Raw genomic sequence first — 23,179 nt, 5'->3', positions numbered from 1 at the left:
TCTCCCCTACCTTTTGGAAGATAAAGTTGTCAGCAAGAGAGGATAAGAATTTCCTTGACCTGTTAGTTTTGCCTCAGAGAGATTCCCAATAAATGTCAGGATAGTTGAAATCTCCCATGACAAATATGTCATATTTTTTTGAGAACTTGGCCATTTGATGCATAAAGAGTTCATCCATATCTTCAGCTTGCACAGGCGGCCTGTAGTAAATGCCTGCAATGGTGTCCTTTCCATTGTTCTGTCCTTGTATTCTTACCCAAACAGTTTCCACAGAACTCCCAGTCTCTGAAGCTTGGATCTCTGTGCAGATATACACATTTCTAACATACAATGTGACACCTCCTTCTCGTTTATCAAGTCTGTTACTAGCAAATAAGTTGTATCCTTCTAGCCTTGTGTTCCAATCATGTGTATCGTTCCACCAAGTTTCAGTGATTCCAATGACATCATATTTCTTTTCCTGTGTTAGTAGTTCCAATTCTCCTTGTTTGTTGCCCATGCTTTGTGCATTAGTATAGAAACATTTTAGTTTGTGATTGATTTCTTTTTCTCCAATATTTTTATTATTTACATTCTTTTGTCTTACGCTACTTTCACACTTGCGTTTTTTTTGCTGCACGTTTTTTGCGCACACAAACGCATGAAAAAAATGCATCATGCGTTTGTGTGCGGTTTTTTGCGGGTTTTAGTGCATTTTTAAAAAAAAACTGCATGTGTTTTTTGCGCATACGTGCGCATTGCAATGCGCACTTATGCGCACCCATAGACTTTAATGGGTGTTTTGCTGTAAAAAAAACGCATTGCGTGCGCATGCGGTTTTTTGGGGCAAGTCGGATGCACAAAAAATTCAAAAGGATGCATTTTGTGCGACCGAGCGCACACTGCAAAAAAACGCATGCGCTTACAAACGCGTACATGCGCATATGTATGCGCACATATGCGCACCCATGTTAAAGTACACTCAGGTGCTATTGTGCTTTTGCCACTACCAACAGATGCACTACCACCATCAGGACCAGCTGGCAAACCCCCGCCCACTTCCATGGCCTCTTACACCATACTTCCTCATTTTTGTGAAAATATACCCAAAATACCACCAGCTATATGGTACTGTAAAACAAGGTAGAAGGTGTATATGGTATTGGTGAGAATTTGAATCTCACTAGAAATTTGAGGACGCTGAACTATTGCCTCAGGCCCAGTAGAGATTACACCTCAATGTAACAGGATGAAATTGGATGGTGTATGACAAGGTGGAGGGTGGTGAGAATTTGGATTTCACTACAGATTTTAGGAGGCTGACAATGATGCTCTCAGTCCTAATATGGACGCAGGCAGCCTAATAAGCAGGACTGCAGCACACGAAAGTGTGGAAAAATGAAGGTTTGGTAACTGCAGAAAAGAGGAAGAAAAGTATTTTTGCTTTTAAAAAAGCAGTTTGCAATGCAGCTATCAGGGAGCCTTATAACGCAAGCCTAACAACCAACAGAGCTGATGCACAAAAATAGAGCCTCCCCTGTCACTGCACACAAAGTGTTGTGTTGTAAGTGGAAATCGCTAACAGCAGAAGCAGTAGATTTGTTCTTCTTCCCTGCCTAACGCTCTCCCTTATTCTGAATCAGCAGCAGCAACCTCTCCCTAATGCTAATCGGCAGAAGATGGCGGTCGGCGTTCATGCCCTTTTATAGCCCCTGTGACACCACACAAAGCCAGCCAATCACTTGCATGCCCTTTTCAAAGATGGTGGTAAACAATACCTATGTCATCGCGTTGCTCACAGTGTGCGTCCTCCATCATTGGCTGAAAAAGGGCGATGGAAGCATCATTTGAAACGTGACTTTGGCGCTCTGGTCGCCGACCTCGTGGTCGACCTCACGCTATGGTCGGGTTTCGTTTCATGAAACCCGACTTCAGCGAAAGTCGCCACATTTTGAATTTGACCGACCCATTTCGCTCAACTCTACAAGCAAGTAGTCCATCGTAAAGGTAATTCACTCGGTGATCCAGAAATCCAAATCATTGCTGACGGCACCATCGACGTAGCCAGTTGTTCACCTGCAGAATCTTAATCCACCTCCTTGTTTCATGGCCATCCACTGGGAGGATGGAAGAGAAGACCACCTGCGCTCCCAGTTCTTTCACTTTCTTACCTAAGTTTTCAAAGTCATTGCAGATGATTTCAAGGTCGTTTCTTGCGGTGTCATTTGTCCCCACATGTAGTAGCAGGAATGGGTGGTCATCTGCAGGTCTGAAGAGTCCTGATCTCCTGTCAGACACATCTTTAATTTTTGCACCTGGAAGACAGCACATTTCTCTTGAAGTTATATCTGGTCTGCAGATAGCGACCTCTGTTCCTCTCAGGAGGGAATCCCCCATGACCACCACTCTCCGTTTCTTCTTCACAACATTTTTCTTTCTCCATCCAGGAGGACTCTGAGGGCGTACAAGGTTGCTGTCTGTGGGCAAAGTCTTATCCTGATGTATTTCTTCATCGTTTTCCTGCGTGAGAGCCTGGTACTGGTTCCTGAGCAGTATGGGTGCTGACTGCCTCCTGATCCTCCTGCTTCTCTGGGTCACATGTCTCCATTCCTCTGTTTCTTCAGGTGCACTTCGCATTTCTTCTCTTTCTGTAACATGAAGAGATAATTCTGCTCTGTCCAAGAACTCTTCACCTTCCTTAATGATCTTCAATGTAGCTAACCTCTCTTCGAGATTTTACAACTTTTCCTCCAACAGGGACACACTCTTGCATTTGTGGCATGTGAAGTTTGGCTTTTCCACTGGCAAGTCTGTGAACATAACACTAATCCCATATACCGCTACACAGGATAACGAAGAGGTCCCAAATATGTTATAAAATAATTTTTATTTCGAATGATTAAAATAAACATTATAAAAAAGCAAAATGCCGTGTATAGGAAACGCCCGAGCACAAAGTTACAAAAATACAGAAATAAAGCACTTACCGTATATACTCGAGTATAAGCTGACCCGAGTATAAGCCGACCCCCCTAATTTTGCCACAAAAAACTGGGAGAACTTATTGACTCGAGTATAAGCCTAGGGTGGGAAATGCTCCATAGATTATTCCCCCATATGGTGCCCCCATAAGAAGCTCCATAGATTGTTCCCCCATATGCTGCCCCCCATAAGAGGCTCCATAGATTGTTCCCCCATATGCTGACCCCATAAGAAGCTGCATAGATTGTTCCCCCATATGCTGACCCCAGAAGAAGCTCCATAGATTGTTCCCCCATATGCTGCCCCCCATAAGAGGCTCCATAGATTGTTCCCCCATATGGTGCCCCCATAAGAAGCTCCATAGATTGTTCCCCCATATGCTGACCCCAGAAGAAGCTCCATAGATTGTTCCCTCATATGCTGCCCCCATGCTGCTGCTGCATGTAAAAATTAAAAAAAAGACATACTCACCTCTCCGTCGCTGGGTGTCAGGTGCCGGTGTCACTGCTGGCACCTGAGATACTCACCTGTCCTGCGTCCATGGCTGCTCTCCGCTATCTGCCATGTCATCAGTCAGTGACGTTCAGACTGCAGGGGGCGCAGCGCGCACTAACCACGTCACCGCGCCCTCTGCTGTCTGAAGTCACTGACCGATGACAGACAGCCGCAAGCAGCCATGGACGCAGGACAGGTGAGTATCGCTGTACTTACCCGTCCTGACGCTGTGTCTTGAGCCCCCAGCTTCTCCGCGCTCTCTCTTCCTGCCATCAGTGGTCATGTGGTACCACTCATTAAAACGCATGAATATGCGCATATTCATGAGTTTTAATGAGCGGCACCACGTGACCGCTGAAGGCAGGAAGAGAGAGCACGGGGAGAAGCTGGGGCTCAAGAGACAGCGTCAGGACGGGTAAGTATGACCTGACACCCCTGCCCCCCCTCCCCCTTTGACCCCCTTTGTATATGACTCGAATATAAGACGAGAGGGGGACTTTCAGCCCAATTTTTTGGGCTGAAAATCTTGGCTTATATTCGAGTATATACGGTATATCATTATCACTCCATAACACATGTAAACAGAGTTGAGATCTATACAGGCAATAAATATACTAATAATATTAAAAATATATGAATATATATGAAACAGCAATGCAAAAACTGGTATATACTGCAAAACGCATGTACAATAACATTTGCTCCAATGAGCTAATACCAATACATGCTATGTTTTCAAAACACTGCATAACCAATATGTATATATCTCAAAAGAATTGCCCATAAATGTATGGAGTTTGGTGGAAAATACCATAAAAAAGGTGCTTTATAACTATGACCAAGGGAACTGTCAGTGGATTCAAGGTGGAAGGGAAATAAATAAATAAATCAATAAACAAGAGTCACATGTAGTGTTGAGCGATACCGTTCGATACTCAAAAATATCGTATCGGATGATATCGCCCGATACGAAAAAAATAGCGGGTATCGCCGATTCCGATACCGGAAGTCCCATTCAAGTCAATGGGACTTCCGGTATCGGAATTAAAAAAAGCCCTTTATTTCCTTGTTGGCTAATTCTACATAATTGAAAACAAATAAGAATCATGTAGAATGTATTGTCGGAGGTGGAGGAGACATTAAAGGCATAGTGGTTTATTCAAATCACATGGCATAGCATTAATTCCAATTTTTTTTTTCAATACGTTCGGAGTTAAAAAGATATTGACTATGTTAACCTTTTTTATGTTTTGTCAGATATGTATGTTTCACAACTTCCATGCTCTTCACCTTCTTTTGAACTTCTCCCACACTTTCTCCTTCATGATCCACAGCAGTAGCATTTTTTTCATCAACTTTTTCTTCACCTTATTCATCTTCTTCTTCTTCACCTTCTTCCCATTAATTTTTTTTTCCATTCTTCATATTCTTCTTATTCAGCTATTATTAATTTTAATATGCTATTTCTTCATCTTCTTCCTATTCTTCTTTGTCTTCATTTTCTTATGGTGACAGGCATTCCTGTAGTACTTATCTATAAAAGTTATAAGATTACACCTTACATTCTGCCTGTCACAAAAGATTTACAATAGGATTTGTCCGCGTTCAGTTTGGCCTGCAGCAGCAGGCATTTTCCAGGGGCACCACGAGGAGGAACGGACTCACCCCCATTTACTGCTTAGTCTTCTTCTGCTTATAATTTTGATTTCTTCTATGCTGATTTTTAGTCTTATGCTTAATGTTCTTCTGCTTTCTGTTCTTCTGCTTTAGCTTCTTCTGCTTCTTGTTCTTCTGTCTTTTGTTCTGTATCTTGGTGGTTGTCTTCATGTTCTTTGTCCTCTTGGTCTTATTATTTAGGGTCATATTTCTGGTCTTCTTTGGTGTGGTCTTCAGGGTCGTCATCATCAGGGTCGTCGTCATGGACATCAATAAGGATTACCAAAGATAATTTCAAAAAGCTTGATCTTGGAAATGTAGCAGAAGGTACAAGAAGGCTGAGAAACTGGCGAGAACCAGCAGACAGTGCTGGCACCCGGATGGGTAGCAGAAGGAACAAGAGCCAATGGCACTACCGAGGACCAACTGACGGTGCTGGACCACGGTTACTAAGCAGAAGGTACCTGTGCTAAAAAGCACTACCAAGGACCAGCTGACGGTGCTGGACCTCGGATACCGAGATGGAGGCACCTAGGCCAAAGGCTGTGGTGAGAACCAGCAGACAGTGCTGGCACCCAAATGGGTAGCAGAAGGAACAAGAGCCAATGGCACTACCGAGGACCAACTGACGGTGCTGGATCACAGTTACTAAGCAGAAGGTACCTGTGCTAAAAAGCACTACCAAGGACCAGCTGACGGTGCTGGACCTCGGATGCCGAGATGGAGGCACCTAGGCCAAAGGCTCTGGCGAGAACCAGCAGACAGTGCTGGAACCCGGGTGGGTAGCAGAAGGTACCCATTCAAAGCAAAGTAGCCAGGCCGCAAGCCGTCCGCAGTTACCGAAACCCACAGTCCTACAGGGGGTCCATGTCCCATTGGCACTACGGATCCAGCCTTCAGTGCCAGTTCCCGCAGCCCACATAGGAGTCACCTAAACTGCAGGCACCGTAGAGTCGGCTAACCCGGCCGCAAGATGACAGGACAACGGATTGGTGGCATACTGACTTTGACACTACCCGGAAACAGCAGGCGTGCTGGAACCAGGCTGGGCAACAGGGAGTACCCGTGCCAAAGACACTGCCGAGAACCAGCTGACGTGCTGGAACCCAGATGTGTAGCAAAAGCTACAAGAGCCAATGGCACTACCGAGGACCAACTGACGGTGCTGGAACACGGTTACTAAGCAGAAGGTACCTGTGCTAAAAAGCACTACCAAGGACCAGCTGACGGTGCTGGAGTTCGGATACCGAGATGGAGGCACCTAGGCCAAAGGCTCTGGCGAGAACCAGCAGACAGTGCTGGAACCCGAGTGGGTAGCAGAAGGTACCCATTCAGAGCAAAGTAGCCAGGCCGCAAGCCGGCCGCTGTTACCGTAACCAACAGTCCTACAGGGGTCCATGTCCCATTGGCACTACGGATCCAGCCTTCAGTGCCAGTTCCCGCAGCCCACATAGGAGTCACCTTAACTGCAGGCACCGTAGAGTCGGCTAACCCGGCCGCAAGATGACAGGACAACGGATTGGTGGCATAGTGACCTTGACACTACCCGGAAACAGCAGGCGTGCTGGAACCAGGGTGGGCAACAGGGAGTCCCCGTGCCAAAGACACTGCCGAGCACCAACTGGCGTTGTTGGAGTCCAGGGACAATCATGGTCTAGGCCGAGGCCTGCTTGGTGGTAGTTTTAGATTGTTTGTAGGCTACAACAGACTGTCAACGTGCTCCAATTAGGCATCTGTCTCCACTCTGTTTCCAGGATTTCACGTGACCACCAACACCGCCAGTTTATGCGTACAGTAGCCGTCTGCCCAATCCACACGTGTTCCTGTGTTACTGGTGTTCTGTAATGTCAGCAGATCCCCTGATGTTTGTCTGCCAATGTCTCCTGCTCTGTCCACATTCCCACCACTTGCAGTGGGAAGGTGGACAGCGCAGGAGACAGTGCCGGACACACATTGGGGGATCAGCTCATGTTACAGAACACCAGGAACACAGGAACACGTGTGGAATGTGTGGACGGCAACTGTGAGCAGGAACTGGCGGTGTTGGAGGTCAGGGGAAATACTAGAGACAGAATGGAGACAGAGGCCAAATCAGAGAATGTTTAAATCTGAAGTAGTTACAATTTGGAGGCAGCAGCAGTTTGCCCTCCACACAGCAGGGGATCAGCTGACGTTACCGACCCCCACTTTCACATGAACGAGTGTGTTTTTCTGTGTGGACAGCACTTCCGAGCACCAACTAGCGTTGTTGGAACCCAGGGACAATCATGGTGCAGGCTGAAGCCTACTAGGAGCCAGGTGTAAAGCTGAGGTATTTTGACTTTGGAGGGAGCAGGACACTTTGCCCTCCACACAGCAGGGGATCAGCCAACGTTACCGAACCCCACTTTCACATGAACAAGTGTTTTTTTCTGTGTGGACAGCACTTGCGAGCAACAACTGACGATGTTGGAGCCCAGGGATAGTAATTTGGTAGGCTGAGGCCAACTTGGAGGCAGTTTAAGATAAGACGTTGTTTGAATTTGGAGGGAGCAGGACACTTTGCCATACACACAGCAGGGGATCAGCTGACGTAACCGAACACCACTTACACATGAGAGAGTGTTTTGTCTGTGCGGACAGCACTTCTGAGCCCAACTGGCGGTGTCGGAGCCCAGGGAAAATCAGGTAGTAGGCCGAGGTCTACTTGGTGGCAGTTTGCGATTGTTTCTAGACTACTACTAACTGTCAACGTACTCCAATTAGGCCTCTGTCTTCACTCTGTTTCGAGTATTTCCTCTGGCATCCAACCACGCCAGTTGCTGCTCTGAAATGCCGTCTGCACAACCCACACTTGTTTCTGTGTTGCTGGGGTTCTGTAACACCAGCTTCTCCCTAGAGGTGAGTCAGGCAATGTCTCCTGCTCTCTCCACATTTCCACTACAAGTAGTGGGAATGTAGACAAAGCAGGAGACATTGCCTGACTCACCTCTGGAGATGAGCAGATGTTACAGGACCATGGTAACACAGGAACAAGTGTGGATTGTGCAGACTGCACTTGAGAGCAGAAACAGGCAGTGTTGTAGGCCGGAGGAAATACTCAAAACAGAGTGGAGACAGAGGGCAAATCAGAGAACATATTAAATCAGAGGTAGTCAGAAGTTGTAGGCAGCAGGAGAGTTTGCCGTACACACAGCAGGGGATCAGCTGACGTTACCGAACCCCACTTACACATGAGCGAGTGTTTTGTCTGTGCGCACAGCACTTCTGAGCAACAACGGGCGTTGCTGTTGCCCAGGAAATAAAGTTCAGGTCATAGAAACATGAACACAACAGGAGACCTGGATCCTGTTGCCAGCCAATTATTTATTCTGGAAGAGGACTGGCAAATTCAGGTGAGATCCAGGCCTTGTTCATTTTCACAAAAGTAAGCCGGTCAACATTATCGGCGGATAGTCGCGTTCGACGGTCTGTTACCACACCACCTGCAGCACTAAAGACACGTTCCGATAATACAATGGCAGCAGGGCAAGCCAGCACCTCCAATGCATACTGGCTAAGCTCTGGCCATGTATCCAGCTTAGAGACCCAATACTTGAACGGGGAAGAGCCGTCTGGGAGTACACTAACAGGGCAAGACAAGTAGTCTGTCACCATCTGACGGAAGCGTTGCCTCCTGCTGACTGGAGCCGTCTGTGATGGTGTAGCCATTTGTGGCGGTCCCACAAAACTTTTCCACATTTGGGCCATACTGGCCTTGCCTTGTCCTGCGGCACTGCCTCTGCTACCTCTTTGTGCAGAGCTTCCTCCACTGCCTCTACCCACATGGCTGCTTTGAAAAGCACTACCAGCAACACTTGCGGGGGGAATGGAGAACATGATGGCCTGCACAAGTGTTTCTTGGTACTCCCGCATTTTTCGCTCCCGGTTCAACTGTGGTATGAGGCTTTGTAAGTTGTCCCGGTAGCGAGGATCTAGGAGGGTGTACACCCAATAATCAGCCGTGTGGAGAATGTTGGCGATGCGGCAGTCATTTAACAAGCACTGCAGCATGAAATCAACCATGTGCTGCAGACTGCCAACTGGACCGGAAACGTTGTCCCCAGCTTAAGGCAGCATCTCTGCCTGCTCAGCATCACCCCACCCTCGCAGTACACACTGACTACTAGAGCCTTGTGTACCTCCCTCCTCTGGAGAGATGTGTTCCTCCTCCTCCATTGACTCCTTGTCATCCTCCTCACTAAGTGTCCCCTGCCTGGGCCTTTGTGTGGAAGCACGTTGCGCAGATTTGCCAGAAGCAGATGGCATTTCTGACTGCTCATCCTCGACCTCTTCAAAAACCTCCTCACTTAGTGCATGTAAGGTTTTTTGAAGCAGACAGATGAGGGGGACAGTCATGCTGATTTGTGCATCATCTGCACTGGCCATCCGCATGGAGTCATCGAAGGCACGTAAAACTTGGCAGATGTCCCTCATAGTGGCCCACTCAGTGGTGGTGAAGTGTGTCCGGCGCACAGTGCGACTTGTTTGCGCCTGATGCAGCTGGTACTCCATTACTGCTGCCTGCTGCTCACACAACCGCTCCAACATATGTAACATTGAATTCCACCTGGTGGGGAGGTCACATATGATGCGATGTTCTGGCAGGTGGAATCGTCGTTGCAGAGATGCAATGCGCGATCTTGCCATGCTGGAACGCCGCAAGTGAGCACACTCTAGGCGAACCTTGTGCAGCAGTGCATCAAGATCCGGATAGTCCCTCAGAAAGCTCTGCATGACCAAATTGAGCACATGTGCCAGACATGGTATGTGAGTGAGGTTGCCTAGGCCCAGAGCTGCCACTAGATTTCGGCCATTGTCACTCACTACCAAACCTGGCTGGAGATTTGCTGGCACAAACCACACATCGCTCTCCTGCTTGATGGCATTCCAGAGCTCCTGTGCTGTGTGGCTCTGATTCCCCAAAGAAATTAATTTAAGGACGGCCTGTTGACGTTTGGCCACACCTGTGCTCATATCTGGCCTAACAGGCTCACGCAGTGCTTATTCTGAGGAACTAGAGTAGGAGGAGGACTCAATATGTACAGACTGCATTCCTGCAATCCTTGGAGTTAGCAGAATACGTACAGAGCCACTCTCCAGATCTGTACCCGGCTCCACAACATTGACCCAATGGGCAGTGAGGGAAAGGTATCGTCCCTGTCCATGGCTACTGGTCCACGCATCGGTGGTCAGGTGGACCTTGCTACTGACGGCATTTAGTAGCGCATTTTTAATTTTTCCCTCCACTTGCTTTTACAGGGCAGGGACGGCTTGCCTGCTGAAATAAAAGCGGCTGGGCACATTGTATTGTGGAACTGCCAATGACATAAAGTTCCGTAAGGTGTCAGTCTCCACCAGCCTGAATGACAGCATCTCAAGGGCCAGTAGTTTGGCAATGCCGGCATTCAGAGCCAGTGCTCGGGGATGGTTTACCGAGTATGGCTGCTTTTTCTCCCATGCCTGTGCTACCGATTGCTGGTGAGTGGCCTGGGAGTGTGCTGATGACTGCGAACGTGGTTCAGTGGGTGGAATTTCACTGGGTCTTGGACAACAGTGGCAGTGGTTCTTCCATGGCATTCCAGTGAGGAAGCCGAACCAGCTGTGTGTGAGCTGGAGGACGAGGCCCCAACACGAGCTGAAGAGGTGGTAGGTGCTGCTGAAGGTTGGCCTACATCTTCAGTGTGTCTGTGTAACTCCACCTCGTGCTTGGTACGCACATGTTTCCACGTATTTGTGGTATTGAGGTTGGTCACATTTTTCCCTCGTTTCACTTTCTGATGACACAGCTTGCATTTGACAAAGCAAATGTCATCTGCAACTGTGTCAAAAAAAGACCACGCACTGCAAGTCCTGGGAGCGCCCGTTTTGTGTTTTGGAAGAGGATTGCTCCTCACGGGTGCCAAAGTGGAGGCTACAGGCAACCAAGTCTGCCCCCACCCTCTCCCTCCTCTTTTGGCTGTTCGGGAATCTCTTCCTCAGAGCTGCTCCCACCACCTTCCTGTGGCTGACGCCATGATGGGTCAAGGACCTCATCATCTCCACTCCCCTCTTCAAGCACCGGCTGGTCCTGGGTTGTCTCGCCAGCACCGTACGCACCAGAAGTTGGCAACTGAACTGAGTCTCATCATCATCTGATGCATACTGCGGTGTGCTGACCATAGGCACTGGCCCACCCGCCTCTTCAGATTCAGAGGGACAAAGCAGTTGCGCATCACTGCATACTCCCTCTTCTTCACGCTCTAGAATGCTGCTTGGCTGGCCACCTCTTTCCAAGCCAACAGATTCTGAGAACAGAAGTAAAGATTGAGATTTCTCCTGTCCAGGGCTCTCAGACTGCCTGGGCAATTTGGCAGGTGGTGAAGAGACAGATGGTTGCTCTTCAGTGCTCTGGCCTTGGGAGGATGCGGAAGTCATTGAAGTGGATGCGTTAGCTGCCATCCATCCGACAACGGCTTCAATTTGTTCGTCACGCAGCAGTGGGGTACGGCGAGGTCCTACAAAGCTGCGCATGAAGGACTGTTGCCTGGTAAAAGTGGGGGATGCCGGGTCACTGGTGGCCGCAGCAGACACCGAATCCCCACGTCCTCTCCCTGCTGAATCCCCCCGTCCTCTCCCTGCTGAAACTCCACGGCCACGACCACGTGCCTTACTCCTTGCCTTCTTCATCTTGGTAGACTGATAAAGATAGGCAGAAAAGTAAAAAAGGGGTGGCTTAGTGTTCTTATTCCTGAACACCTGCTAACCAGTATAAGAAACACTAATTTGGCTAAGAGTGTGTGTACTACACTTTAATATGATCTAATGTGGCCTAGACAACTGTAAAGTGGAGTGTTTGGTGAACTTTATTTCCTTTTTTTTTGGGGGGGGAAAGAAAAGGATGTGACCAAAGTTTGAAAGCTATAGTATCACAAACTTTTTGGAGCGATTACAATGCAGGAAGCTAACCTACAATGCAATTGATGAGGCTCCAAAAAATAGGGTCATACTAGTCTGGCTGGCCCTGAAAGGCACAAGCCAGAAAAAAGGCTCCTCTATCTAATCCTATATAGTATTTGCAACCAACCAATGACAATGGATGCGGTTGGAAGCACACTAATATAGGAGCAAAAATCTGGCTAAATTAGCTGCAAAAAAAGGACTATGTATGAGGCAGTGACGCACGCTGAGCGGACTACAGCTAGCGGTGGCTGTAGAACACACTGCAACATGAGCTGCACTCACACACAGAGAGACCTATCAGACAGCCAAAAACAGTGCAGAGAAATGGGCTATAGCACTGAAAGGCTGCTGAAAGGCTCCGCTGTCCACTCCTTTAGTGTTTGCAACCAACGTATATGGATATGTATGGAAGCACACTATACAGGAGGAAAAAAAAGCAGCAATAAAAGAAAAATGTGTATGAGGCAGAGACACACGCTGGGCGGCCTACAAGCAGACGTGCCTGCAGGACACACTACACAGCGTGGGTCTGCACTCACACAGCCCTTGCAGACAGCTGTGAACACTGCTGCTAGGCAAAAGAAAGCTACAGTGGTGGTTTATGTAGCCTGGATAAAGCACAATATTGTTTTTAGAATCGCTATTTCTAACTGTCCCTCACAGTCTTCAACAGCAGCCTGTCCCTAACTGAATTCACAGCAGAGTGACCAGAAATGGCGGCTGCAGCGCTTTTTATAGTGCATCATGACATCATTTCAGCAGCCAATCACAGCCATGCCAGTAGTTAACATGCCTACATGCCTAACAGGATGTGCCCACACTTCTGAGGATCCCTATTGGCTGAATCAAATCGAGCGGGCTCCTAGCATTATGGGAACTTCCGATTCCGGTATTCGATATGAAAAAAGTATCGGAACTAAGTATCGGAATTCCGATACAGCTAATATCGGCCGATACCCGATACTTGCGGTATCGGAATGCTCAACACTAGTCACATGTAAGGTAACATGGACCCACTATATCACCAAAGAAAATCCAGACTACCTAGAAAAATAAACTAGAATTGCATGTGAATAACATCAACCCTCCATATCTCAAAGGGAATTCCTATTTTTGTAACTTTGTGCTCGGGCGTTTCCTATACACGGCATTTTGCTTTTTTATAATGTTTTTTTAATCATTCGAAATAAAAATTATTTTATAACATATTTGGGACCTCCTCGTTATCCTGTGTAGCGGTATATGGGATTAGTGTTATGTTCTGAGGTGAAGTGCCCTTTATTATACAGGACTTTGGTTGATAAGTCTGTGAACATGTAGCAAGAAATGCAGCTCACCAAATGGCTCCTGGCCCCTTCCATATTGTTATTGGTAAAGAGATTTCATTACATAGCCCATAACCCCTCCCAGCGGTGAGGTAGACATCACATGGGCTGATCACGTGACCATGACATAATCGCAGGTCCTGTCTTTAGGGAAAAACCTGGCCAAACATTAATCTGCTGGGAGAAATGTATCTCCCATCTAGTAAAATACCCTTTACTGTACCACAGCTCATATTGCTCAGCAGTAGAGTTGAGCGAAACGGGTTGGCCAAATTCCAAAATCGCCGACTTTCTCCAAAGTCGGGTTTCATGAAACGAAACCTGACCATAGTGTGAGGTCGGCCATGAGGTCGCCGATCCGCGCGCCAAAGTCGCGTTTCAAATGATGCTTCCAGCACCCTTTTTGCAGCCAATGATGGATGACGCAAACTGTGGGCAACGCGATGACATGGGCAGCGGCCACTACCATCTTAGAGAAGGGCATTGAAGTGATTGGCTGGCTTTGTGTGGCATTACAGGGGCTATAAAAGGCCGTGACCACTGACCGCCATCTAACTTATTCCGATCTTAGAACAGGGAGAGGTGCTGCTGCTGATTCTGAATAGGGAGAGCGTTAGGCAGGGAAGAAGAAAAAAAAATAGCTTCTGCTGATAGCACTTTTCACTGTACAGTTAGTGTGCAGTGAAAGTGAAGGATTTTAGTTGTGTGCAGCAGCGCTGGTGGTGATTAGGCTGCCTTTTAAGGCTACCTGATAGCTGCATTGGTGTGTGCACACTGCTGTTCAAACTGCTTTTTTTCAAAGCACTCCAACTTTTATTATTTTGTTCTGCTCAGTTACCGAGCATTCATTTCTTCACACACCGTATAGCAGTGTACGCTCCTCAAACTACCGTGTACCGGCTGGTATCACGGACAAATACAAGCTGTGTGTGACTCTGGAAAAAAAAAAACGAGATTTTCCATTTTTACAGACCTACACTGTATAGAGCTGTCAGCTTTTCAAACAGTGAAGCTATTTGTGCGTGACTCTGGAAAAACAAGCCGAGGACATTTTCCATTTTTCCAGACCTAGTATATCAGCTGTTTGATCACGGTTCAAACTATACAGAGACAGCGTGTTGTCAGTCCATATAAAAATAGACGGAGATTTACAATTTTCCATGTAGACACCGTATAGCGGTGTACGCTCCTCACACACTACCATGTACCGGCTGGTATCACGGACAAATACAAGATATCTGTGTGCTTTTCTGGAAAAAAAAATATGAGATTTTCCATTTTTCCAGACCTACACCGTATAGAGCTGTTGACTTTTCAAACAGTTTAGTATATCTGCTGTTTGATAACGGTCCAAACTATACAGAGACAGCATGTGTCACAATGTATAAACATAGTCTGAGATTTACAATTTTCCATACAGACACCGTATAGCGGTATACGCTCCTCACACACTAACGTGTACCGGCTGGTATCATGGACAAATGCAAGCTATCTTTGTGTTTTTCTGGAAAAAAAAGAGATTTTCCATTTTTCCAGACCTACACTGTATTGAGCTGTCCGATTCTCAAACAGTATTGTATATCTGCTGTTCGCATTACAGTCACATCTATGCAGAGTCAGCGTGTGTGTGTGACACTCCGTAAATATTTATACGGAGATTGTTAGTTACACAAAAACGTACCCAGCTGTACACTTCTGATACAGTACCGTATATCTGCTTGTTGTATTACGGTCAAATACATACTGTCAGAGTGTCTGTGACTAACAAAAAATATACGTAGATTTAACTTTTTTAATACAACTTACAAAGCTGGACGCTCCTCATACAGTACCATCTCTCTGCTGGTATTTTGGGTACATTTTTCCAAACATCAGGAAGTATGGTGGAAGAGGCAGCGGACATGGGCAGGGGGGCGCGGCTGGTACTGATGGTGGTGGTGCATCGGCTGGTTCTGGCAAAAGCACAATAGCAGCTAAGGCAGGAGGTGTTGAGCCTGCGTCATCGTCTGGCCCAAGAAGGCCTGTAAGGTTCCCTTTTCTTGGAGTAGGAAAACCGCTTTTAAAGCCGGAGCATCAGGAACAGGTTTTGGCGTACATTGCCAAAACAGCCACCAGCTCTATTGCCTCCTCTTCTGAACGTTCCAAAACTGCAAGCACGGAGTCGTCAGTGCAGGTTTCTGGTCAGGAAAAACACCTTTCCTTGTGTCCTTCCACCCCCACCAAAAGTGAAGGATGCGGCAGCCGACACTTCAGATTACTCTATGGAGCTCTTTTCACATACCATGCCTGGGTTATCCAGTCAAATCCAGAATTCCCCAGTCCAAGATGAATCTGACATGGAGTGCACTGATGCACAGCCACGATTCTGCTGGTACATTGATCCAGAGCACTACGTTGCCCTCGCAGTCTAACGAGCCAGAATCTGACACAGATGAAACTCAGGTGCCCCTTCCCGCATACTATACCACCTTACACTGTGACACAGAGGAAGGTAAAGAGGAAGGTGCAGATGACTTTGAAGAGGAGGTGATGGATGACCCAGTTCTTGACCCGAATTGGCATCCGTTGGGGGACGAGGGTGGCGCTGGCAATAGTTCAGATAAGGAGAAGGATCCGCAGCAGGCATTGACATCGCAGCAGCAGTTATCTGGCAGGTCCATAGCTGTCCAAAAATGTGGACCAAAAAGTAGAAGAGCTGCAGGACAGCTTGGCCAGACGGTCAAGTTAGCAGAGCGTGCAAGGCCAGAAAATGTCTACCATAGTAGGAAGAGTGCAGTGTGGCACTTCTTTGTCCAAAATCCTACTGATGAGGCAAAGGTTACCTTTAAGAAGTGGGGAAAGACCTTTAGCCGAGGTAAACAACTCAGAAATTTGAATACCAGTTGCATGCTTAGACATTTAACCAACATGCATTTGCAAGCATGGACGGACTACAAAACGTCGGTTAGCACATATGCACCTGCTCTGACTGAAGATAGCCAGCAACGCTCCATCACTTCCCCCACCGTAACACCACTGCCACCATTAAGCACACCACCAGCACTAAATGTTGAGGTTTCGTCGCAAGGCCAAAGCACTCAGGGAATCACAATGGTTTTGCAACACAACACTGAATCTAGGCCATCACCACCAATACATCACCAACCGCCTCTCACTCCATCCGCTCCACCGCTAGTTCCCCCATATGCAGCTCTCCAGTACAGCTCACCCTACCAGACACTTTGAGTAGGACAAGAAAGTACTCATCCTCTCATCCGCATACACTGTGTTTGAACGCCTACATTGCCAAAATAATCTCGTTAGAGATGATGCCCTACCGTTTTGTTGAAAGCGAAGCTCATGGCCTATGCTGTCCCAAGTTATGACCTACCCAGTCGGCAATTCTTTTCTTGAAAAGCCATCCCAGCCCTCCACCTGCATGTGAAAGACCACATTGTCCATGCACTCAAGCAATCAGTGAGTGGAAAGATGCACCTCACAACAGATGCATGGTCCAGTAGGCATGGCCAGAGCCGTTACGTGTCCATCACAGCACACTGGGTTAATGTGGTCGATGCAGGCTCCACAGGGCACAGCGGTGGTGGAACAGTGCTGCCTAGCTCACGGTATAGAAAACAGTTGCCTGTAGGCTTTCAAGCCTCCTCCTCCTCTATAAGCGAAAGCTCTTCCACAGAAAGCAGTCGAACGAGCACTCCATCCGCAGCTTTCAGTGTTGCACATGAGGTGTCCCACTATCGAACAGCTAGTGGTAAGCGTCAGCAGGCTGTGTTAAAGATGATGTCTTTGGGCGACAACAGACACACCGCGGAGGTACTAGCCGACTACTTGCTGCGACAAACTGAGTCATGGCTGGGCAGTCTACATCTTGAGCCAGACAAGGTAGTCAGAGATAACGGCCGTAATTTTGTGGCAGCCAGAGGCCTTGGAAAACTCTCACACATACCTTGCCTGGCTCACACTTTGAACCTGGTGGTGCAGTGCTTCCTTAATAATTATCCAGAGTTAATATCCCCGCTCCATAAGGTGCGAACACTGTGCTCGCACATCCGTCACTCGGCCGTACACTCCAGTCGTATGCAGAAGCTGCAGCGATTGCTCCACCTCCCCATGCACCGCCTAATTATAGACAAGGTGGAACTCCACCCTGCACATGGTTGAGAGGCTGTGCGAACAGAGGCAGGCTGTAATTCATTTGTGGGAGGATACACAGTCAGGCGGTTTGCGGGCAGACATGGAATTGTTGGGTGTGCAGTGGTCAAAGTTGAAAGACCTCTGTAAAGTCCTTCAGTGTTTTGAGGAATGCACACGGCTGGTAAGAGCAGACGACACCATCATAAGCATTTGCAAGCCACTTATGTGTCTGCTCATGCAAACTTTGACGCACATTAAGGAACAGGCAAAGTCGCTCATCTCTACTCAGCAGTGATATTTGTCTTGGAACTCTGCCATGCAGCCATATTTGCCCAGTCTCTTTCTTATGGTGGAGTTATGAACACTGACCTTAACTGAGTTGAGTGAGGCCTGCAGTTCTTTAAATATTGGGTCTTTTGTCATATCTTTGATGAATTGTCGCTGTGCTTTTGGGGTAACTTTGGTTGGCCGGCCACTCCTGGGAAGATTCAGCACTGTTTTTTCAGTTTGTGGATAATGGCTCTCATTGTGGTTCGCTGGAGTCCCAAAGCTTGAGAAATTGCTTTATAACTAGAGTTGAGCGATACCGTCCAATACTTCAAAGTATCGGATCGGAATGGATCGGCCGATCTTAAAAAAAAGTATCGGTATCGCCGATTCCGATACCGGAAGTCCCATTCAAGTCTATGGGACTTCCGGTATCGGAATAAGAAAAACCCTGTTTTTGCCTTGTACAGCCTCTCTGGGGTCTGTACGGGCCTTTTGGGGGGCTGTGCCGGCCTGCCAGGGGGTCTATGCAGGCTCCGGTGGTCTGTGCCGGCCTGCCGGGGGGGTTTGCCGGCCTGCTGGGGGGCTGTGCCGGCCTGCCGGTGGTCTGTGCAGGCTCCGGTGGGCTGTGCCGGCCTGCCGGGGGGCTGTGCCGGCCTGCCGGTGGTCTGTGCAGGATTCGGGGGTCTGTGCAGGCATCGTCCGATGAGACTACAAGTCCCATCGGGCAATGCCTGCTACCATGACAGTGATTGACACATTAGCCAATGATGGGACAGTAGTAGTCCCATCATCCGGCTAATGTGTTGAATGTAAAAAAAAAAAAAAAAAAAAATTACATGCTACATACATGCTACATACATACAACATGCATACTACATACATGCTACATTCATACTACATACTACATACATGCTACATTCATACTACATATATACTACATGCAACATACATACTACATATATACTACATGCATGCAACATGCATACTACATATATACTACATGCAACATACATACTACATATATACTACATGCATGCAACATGCATACAACATATATATTACATGCTACATACATACTACATATATGCAACATACATACTACATATATACTACATGCATGCTACATACATACTGCATGCTACATACATACTACATGCTACATACATACTACATGCTACATACATACTACATATATGCTACATACATACTACATATATACTACATGCATGCTACATACATACTGCATGCTACATACATACTACATGCTACATACATACCACATATATACTACATACATACTATATGCATGCTACATGCTACATACATACCACATACATACTACATACATACTACATACATACTACATGCATGCTACATGCATGCTACATGCTACATACATAACACATATATACTACATGCATGCTACATACATACTACATGCTACATACATACCACATACATACTACATACATACTACATACATACTACATGCATGCTACATACATACTACATGCTACATACATACTACATATATATTACATGCATGCTACATACATACTACATGCTACATACATACCACATACATACTACATACATACTACATACATACTACATGCATGCTACATACATACTACATGCTACATACATACCACATACATACTACATATATACTACATGCATGCTACATACATACTGCATGCTACATGCATGCTACATACATACTACATACATACTACATGCATGCTACATACATACTACATGCTACATACATACTACATATATACTACATGCATGCTACATACATACTACATGCTACATACATACCACATATATACTACATATATACTACATGCATGCTGCATACATACTACATGCTACATACATACCACATACATACTACATATATACTACATGCATGCTACATACATACTGCATGCTACATGCATGCTACATACATACTACATACATACTACATGCATGCTACATACATACTACATGCTACATACATACTACATACATACTACATGCATGCTACATACATACTACATGCTACATACATACCACATACATACTACATATATACTACATGCATGCTGCATACATACTGCATGCTACATGCATGCTACATACATACCACATATATACTACATACATACTACATGCATGCTACATACATACTACATGCTACATACATACCACATACATACTACATATATACTACATGCATGCTACATACATACTGCATGCTACATGCATGCTACATACATACTACATACATACTACATGCATGCTACATACATACTACATGCTACATACATACTACATACATACTACATGCATGCTACATACATACTACATGCTACATACATACCACATACATACTACATATATACTACATGCATGCTGCATACATACTACATACATACTACATGCAATACATTCATACAATACATACATAGACATACAGTACATATAACATAGAGTAACATACTTACCAATACTTGTCACATTGTTCCCCGAAGCCATTGTCTTTTACGGAATAAATATTAACATAACAAACCACAAAAATACTCACCCACGATCCGAAGCAGTCCACGAGTGTGTCCCATGACGATCTTGGGTAGAGAACAGCAGCATCAGCTGATGCTGCCGTTCTCTACGGGCTGCAGGAATCCAATGACGGAAGGTAGGTGTCCTTCCGCACTGTATTCCTCCGCCACATAAAAAAAAAAAAGACCTTAGTCTCACTTTATGCCATTGCTGTGTGGGAATTTCCCACACAGCAATGGCATAAAGTGAGACTAGGGACTTTTTTTTTTTTAAGTGGCGGAGGAATACAGTGCGGAAGGATACCTACCTTCCGTCATTGGATTTCCCATGCAGCAATGGCATAAAGTGAGACTAGGGACTTTTTTTTTTTTAAGTGGCGGAGGAATACAGTGCGGAAGGATACCTACCTTCCGTCATTGGATTCCTGCAGCCCGTAGAGAACGGCAGCATCAGCTGATGCTGCAGTTCTCTACCCAAGATCGTCGTGGGACACACTCGTGGACTGCTTCGGATCGTGGGTGAGTATTTTTGTGGTTTGTTATGTTAATATTTATTCCGTAAAAGACAATGGCTTCGGGGAACAATGTGACAAGTATTGGTAAGTATGTTACTCTATGTTATATGTACTGTATGTCTATGTATGTATTGTATGAATGTATTGTATGTAGTATGTATGTAGTATATATGTGGTATGTATGTAGCATGTAGTATGTATGTAGTATGTATGTAGCATGCATGTAGCATGCAGTATGTATGTAGCATGCATGTAGTATATATGTATTATGTATGTAGCATGTAGTATGTATGTAGTATGTATGTGGTATGTATGTAGCATGTAGTATGTATGTAGCATGCATGTAGTATGTATGTAGTATGTATGTAGTATATATGTAGTATGTATGTAGCATGTAGTATGTATGTAGCATGCATGTAGTATATATGTAGTATGTATGTAGCATGTAGTATGTATGTAGCATGCATGTAGTATGTATGTAGTATGTATGTAGTATATATGTAGTATGTATGTAGCATGTAGTATGTATGTAGTATGTATGTAGCATGCATGTAGTATATATGTAGTATGTATGTAGCATGCATGTAGTATGTATGTAGTATGTACAGTCATGGCCAAAAGTATTGACACCCCTGCAATTCTGTCAGATAATATTCAGTTTCTTCCTGAAAATGATTGCAAACACAAATTCTTTGGTATTATTATCTTCATTTAATTTGTCTTAAATGAAAAAACACAAAAGAGAATGAAGCAAAAAGCAAAACATTGATCATTTCACACAAAACTCCAAAAATGGGCCGGACAAAAGTATTGTCACCCTCAGCCTAATACTTGGTTGCACAACCTTTAGCCAAAATAACTGCGACCAACCACTTCCGGTAACCATCAATGAGTTTATTACAATGCTCTGCTGGAATTTTAGACCATTCTTCTTTGGCAAACTACTGCAGGTCCCTGATATTTGAAGGGTGCCTTCTCCAAACTGCCATTTTTAGATCTCTCCACAGGTGTTCTATGGGATTCAGGTCTGGACTCATTGCTGGCCACCTTAGAAGTCTCCAGTGCTTTCTCTCAAACCATTTTCTAGTGCTTTTTGAAGTGTGTTTTGGGTTATTGTCCTGCTGGAAGACCCATGACCTCTGAGGTAGACCCAGCTTTCTCACACTGGGCCCTAAATTATGCTGCAAAATTTGTTGGTAGTCTTCTGACTTCGTAATGCCACGCGCACGGTCAAGCAGTCCAGTGCCAGAGGCAGCAAAGCAACCCCAAAACATCAGGGAACCTCCGCCATGTTTGACTGTAGGGACCGTGTACTTTTCTTTGAATGCCTCTTTTTTCTCCTGTAAACTCTATGTTGATGCTTTTGCCCTAAAAGCTCTACTTTTGTCTCATCTGACCAGAGAACATTCTTCCAAAATGTTTTAGGCTTTTTCAGGTAAGTTTTGGCAAACTCCAGCCTGGCTTTTTTATGTCTCGGTGTAAGAAGTGGAGTCTTCCTGGGTCTCCTACCATACAGTCCCTTTTCATTCAGATGCCGACGGATAGTACGGGTTGACACTGTTGTACCCTCGGACTGCAGGGCAGCTTGAACTTGTTTGGATGTTAGTGGAGGTTCTTTATCCAACAACTGCACAATCTTGCGTTGAAATCTCTTGTCATTTTTTTTTTAACCGGCCACATCTAGGGAGGTTAGCCACAGTGCCATGGGCTTTAAACTTCTTGATGACACTGTGCACGGTAGACACAGGAACATTCAGGTCTTTGGAGATGGACTTGTAGCCTTGAGATTGCTCATGCTTCCTCACAATTTGGTTTCTCAAGTCCTCAGACAGTTCTTTGGTCTTCTTTCTTTTCTCTATGCTCAATGTGGTACACACAAGGACACAGGACAGAGGTTGAGTCAACTTTAATCCATGTCAACTGGCTGCAAGTGTGATTTAGTTATTGCCAACACCTGTTAGGTGCCAGAGGTAAGTTACAGGTGCTGTTAATTACACAAATTAGAGAAGCATCACATGATTTTTCGAACAGTGTCAATACTTTTGTCCACCCTCTTTGTTATGTTTGGTGTGGAATTATATCCAATTTGGCTTTAGGACAATTCTTTTTGTGTTTTTTCATTTAAGACAAATTAAATGAAGATAATAATACCAAAGAATTTGTGTTTGCAATCATTTTCAGGAAGAAACTGAGTATTACCTGACAGAATTGCAGGGGTGTCAGTACTTTTGGCCATGACTGTATGTAGTATATATGTAGTATGTATGTAGCATGTAGTATGTATGTAGCATGCATGTAGTATATATGTGTTATGTAT

This window comes from Dendrobates tinctorius, unplaced genomic scaffold, assembly GCF_039654945.1.
Source record: "Dendrobates tinctorius isolate UK_male_01 unplaced genomic scaffold, ASM3965494v1 ptg000077l, whole genome shotgun sequence".
In the NCBI taxonomy this organism is placed as follows: domain Eukaryota; kingdom Metazoa; phylum Chordata; class Amphibia; order Anura; family Dendrobatidae; genus Dendrobates; species Dendrobates tinctorius.
This window is presented reverse-complemented; position numbering follows the sequence as displayed.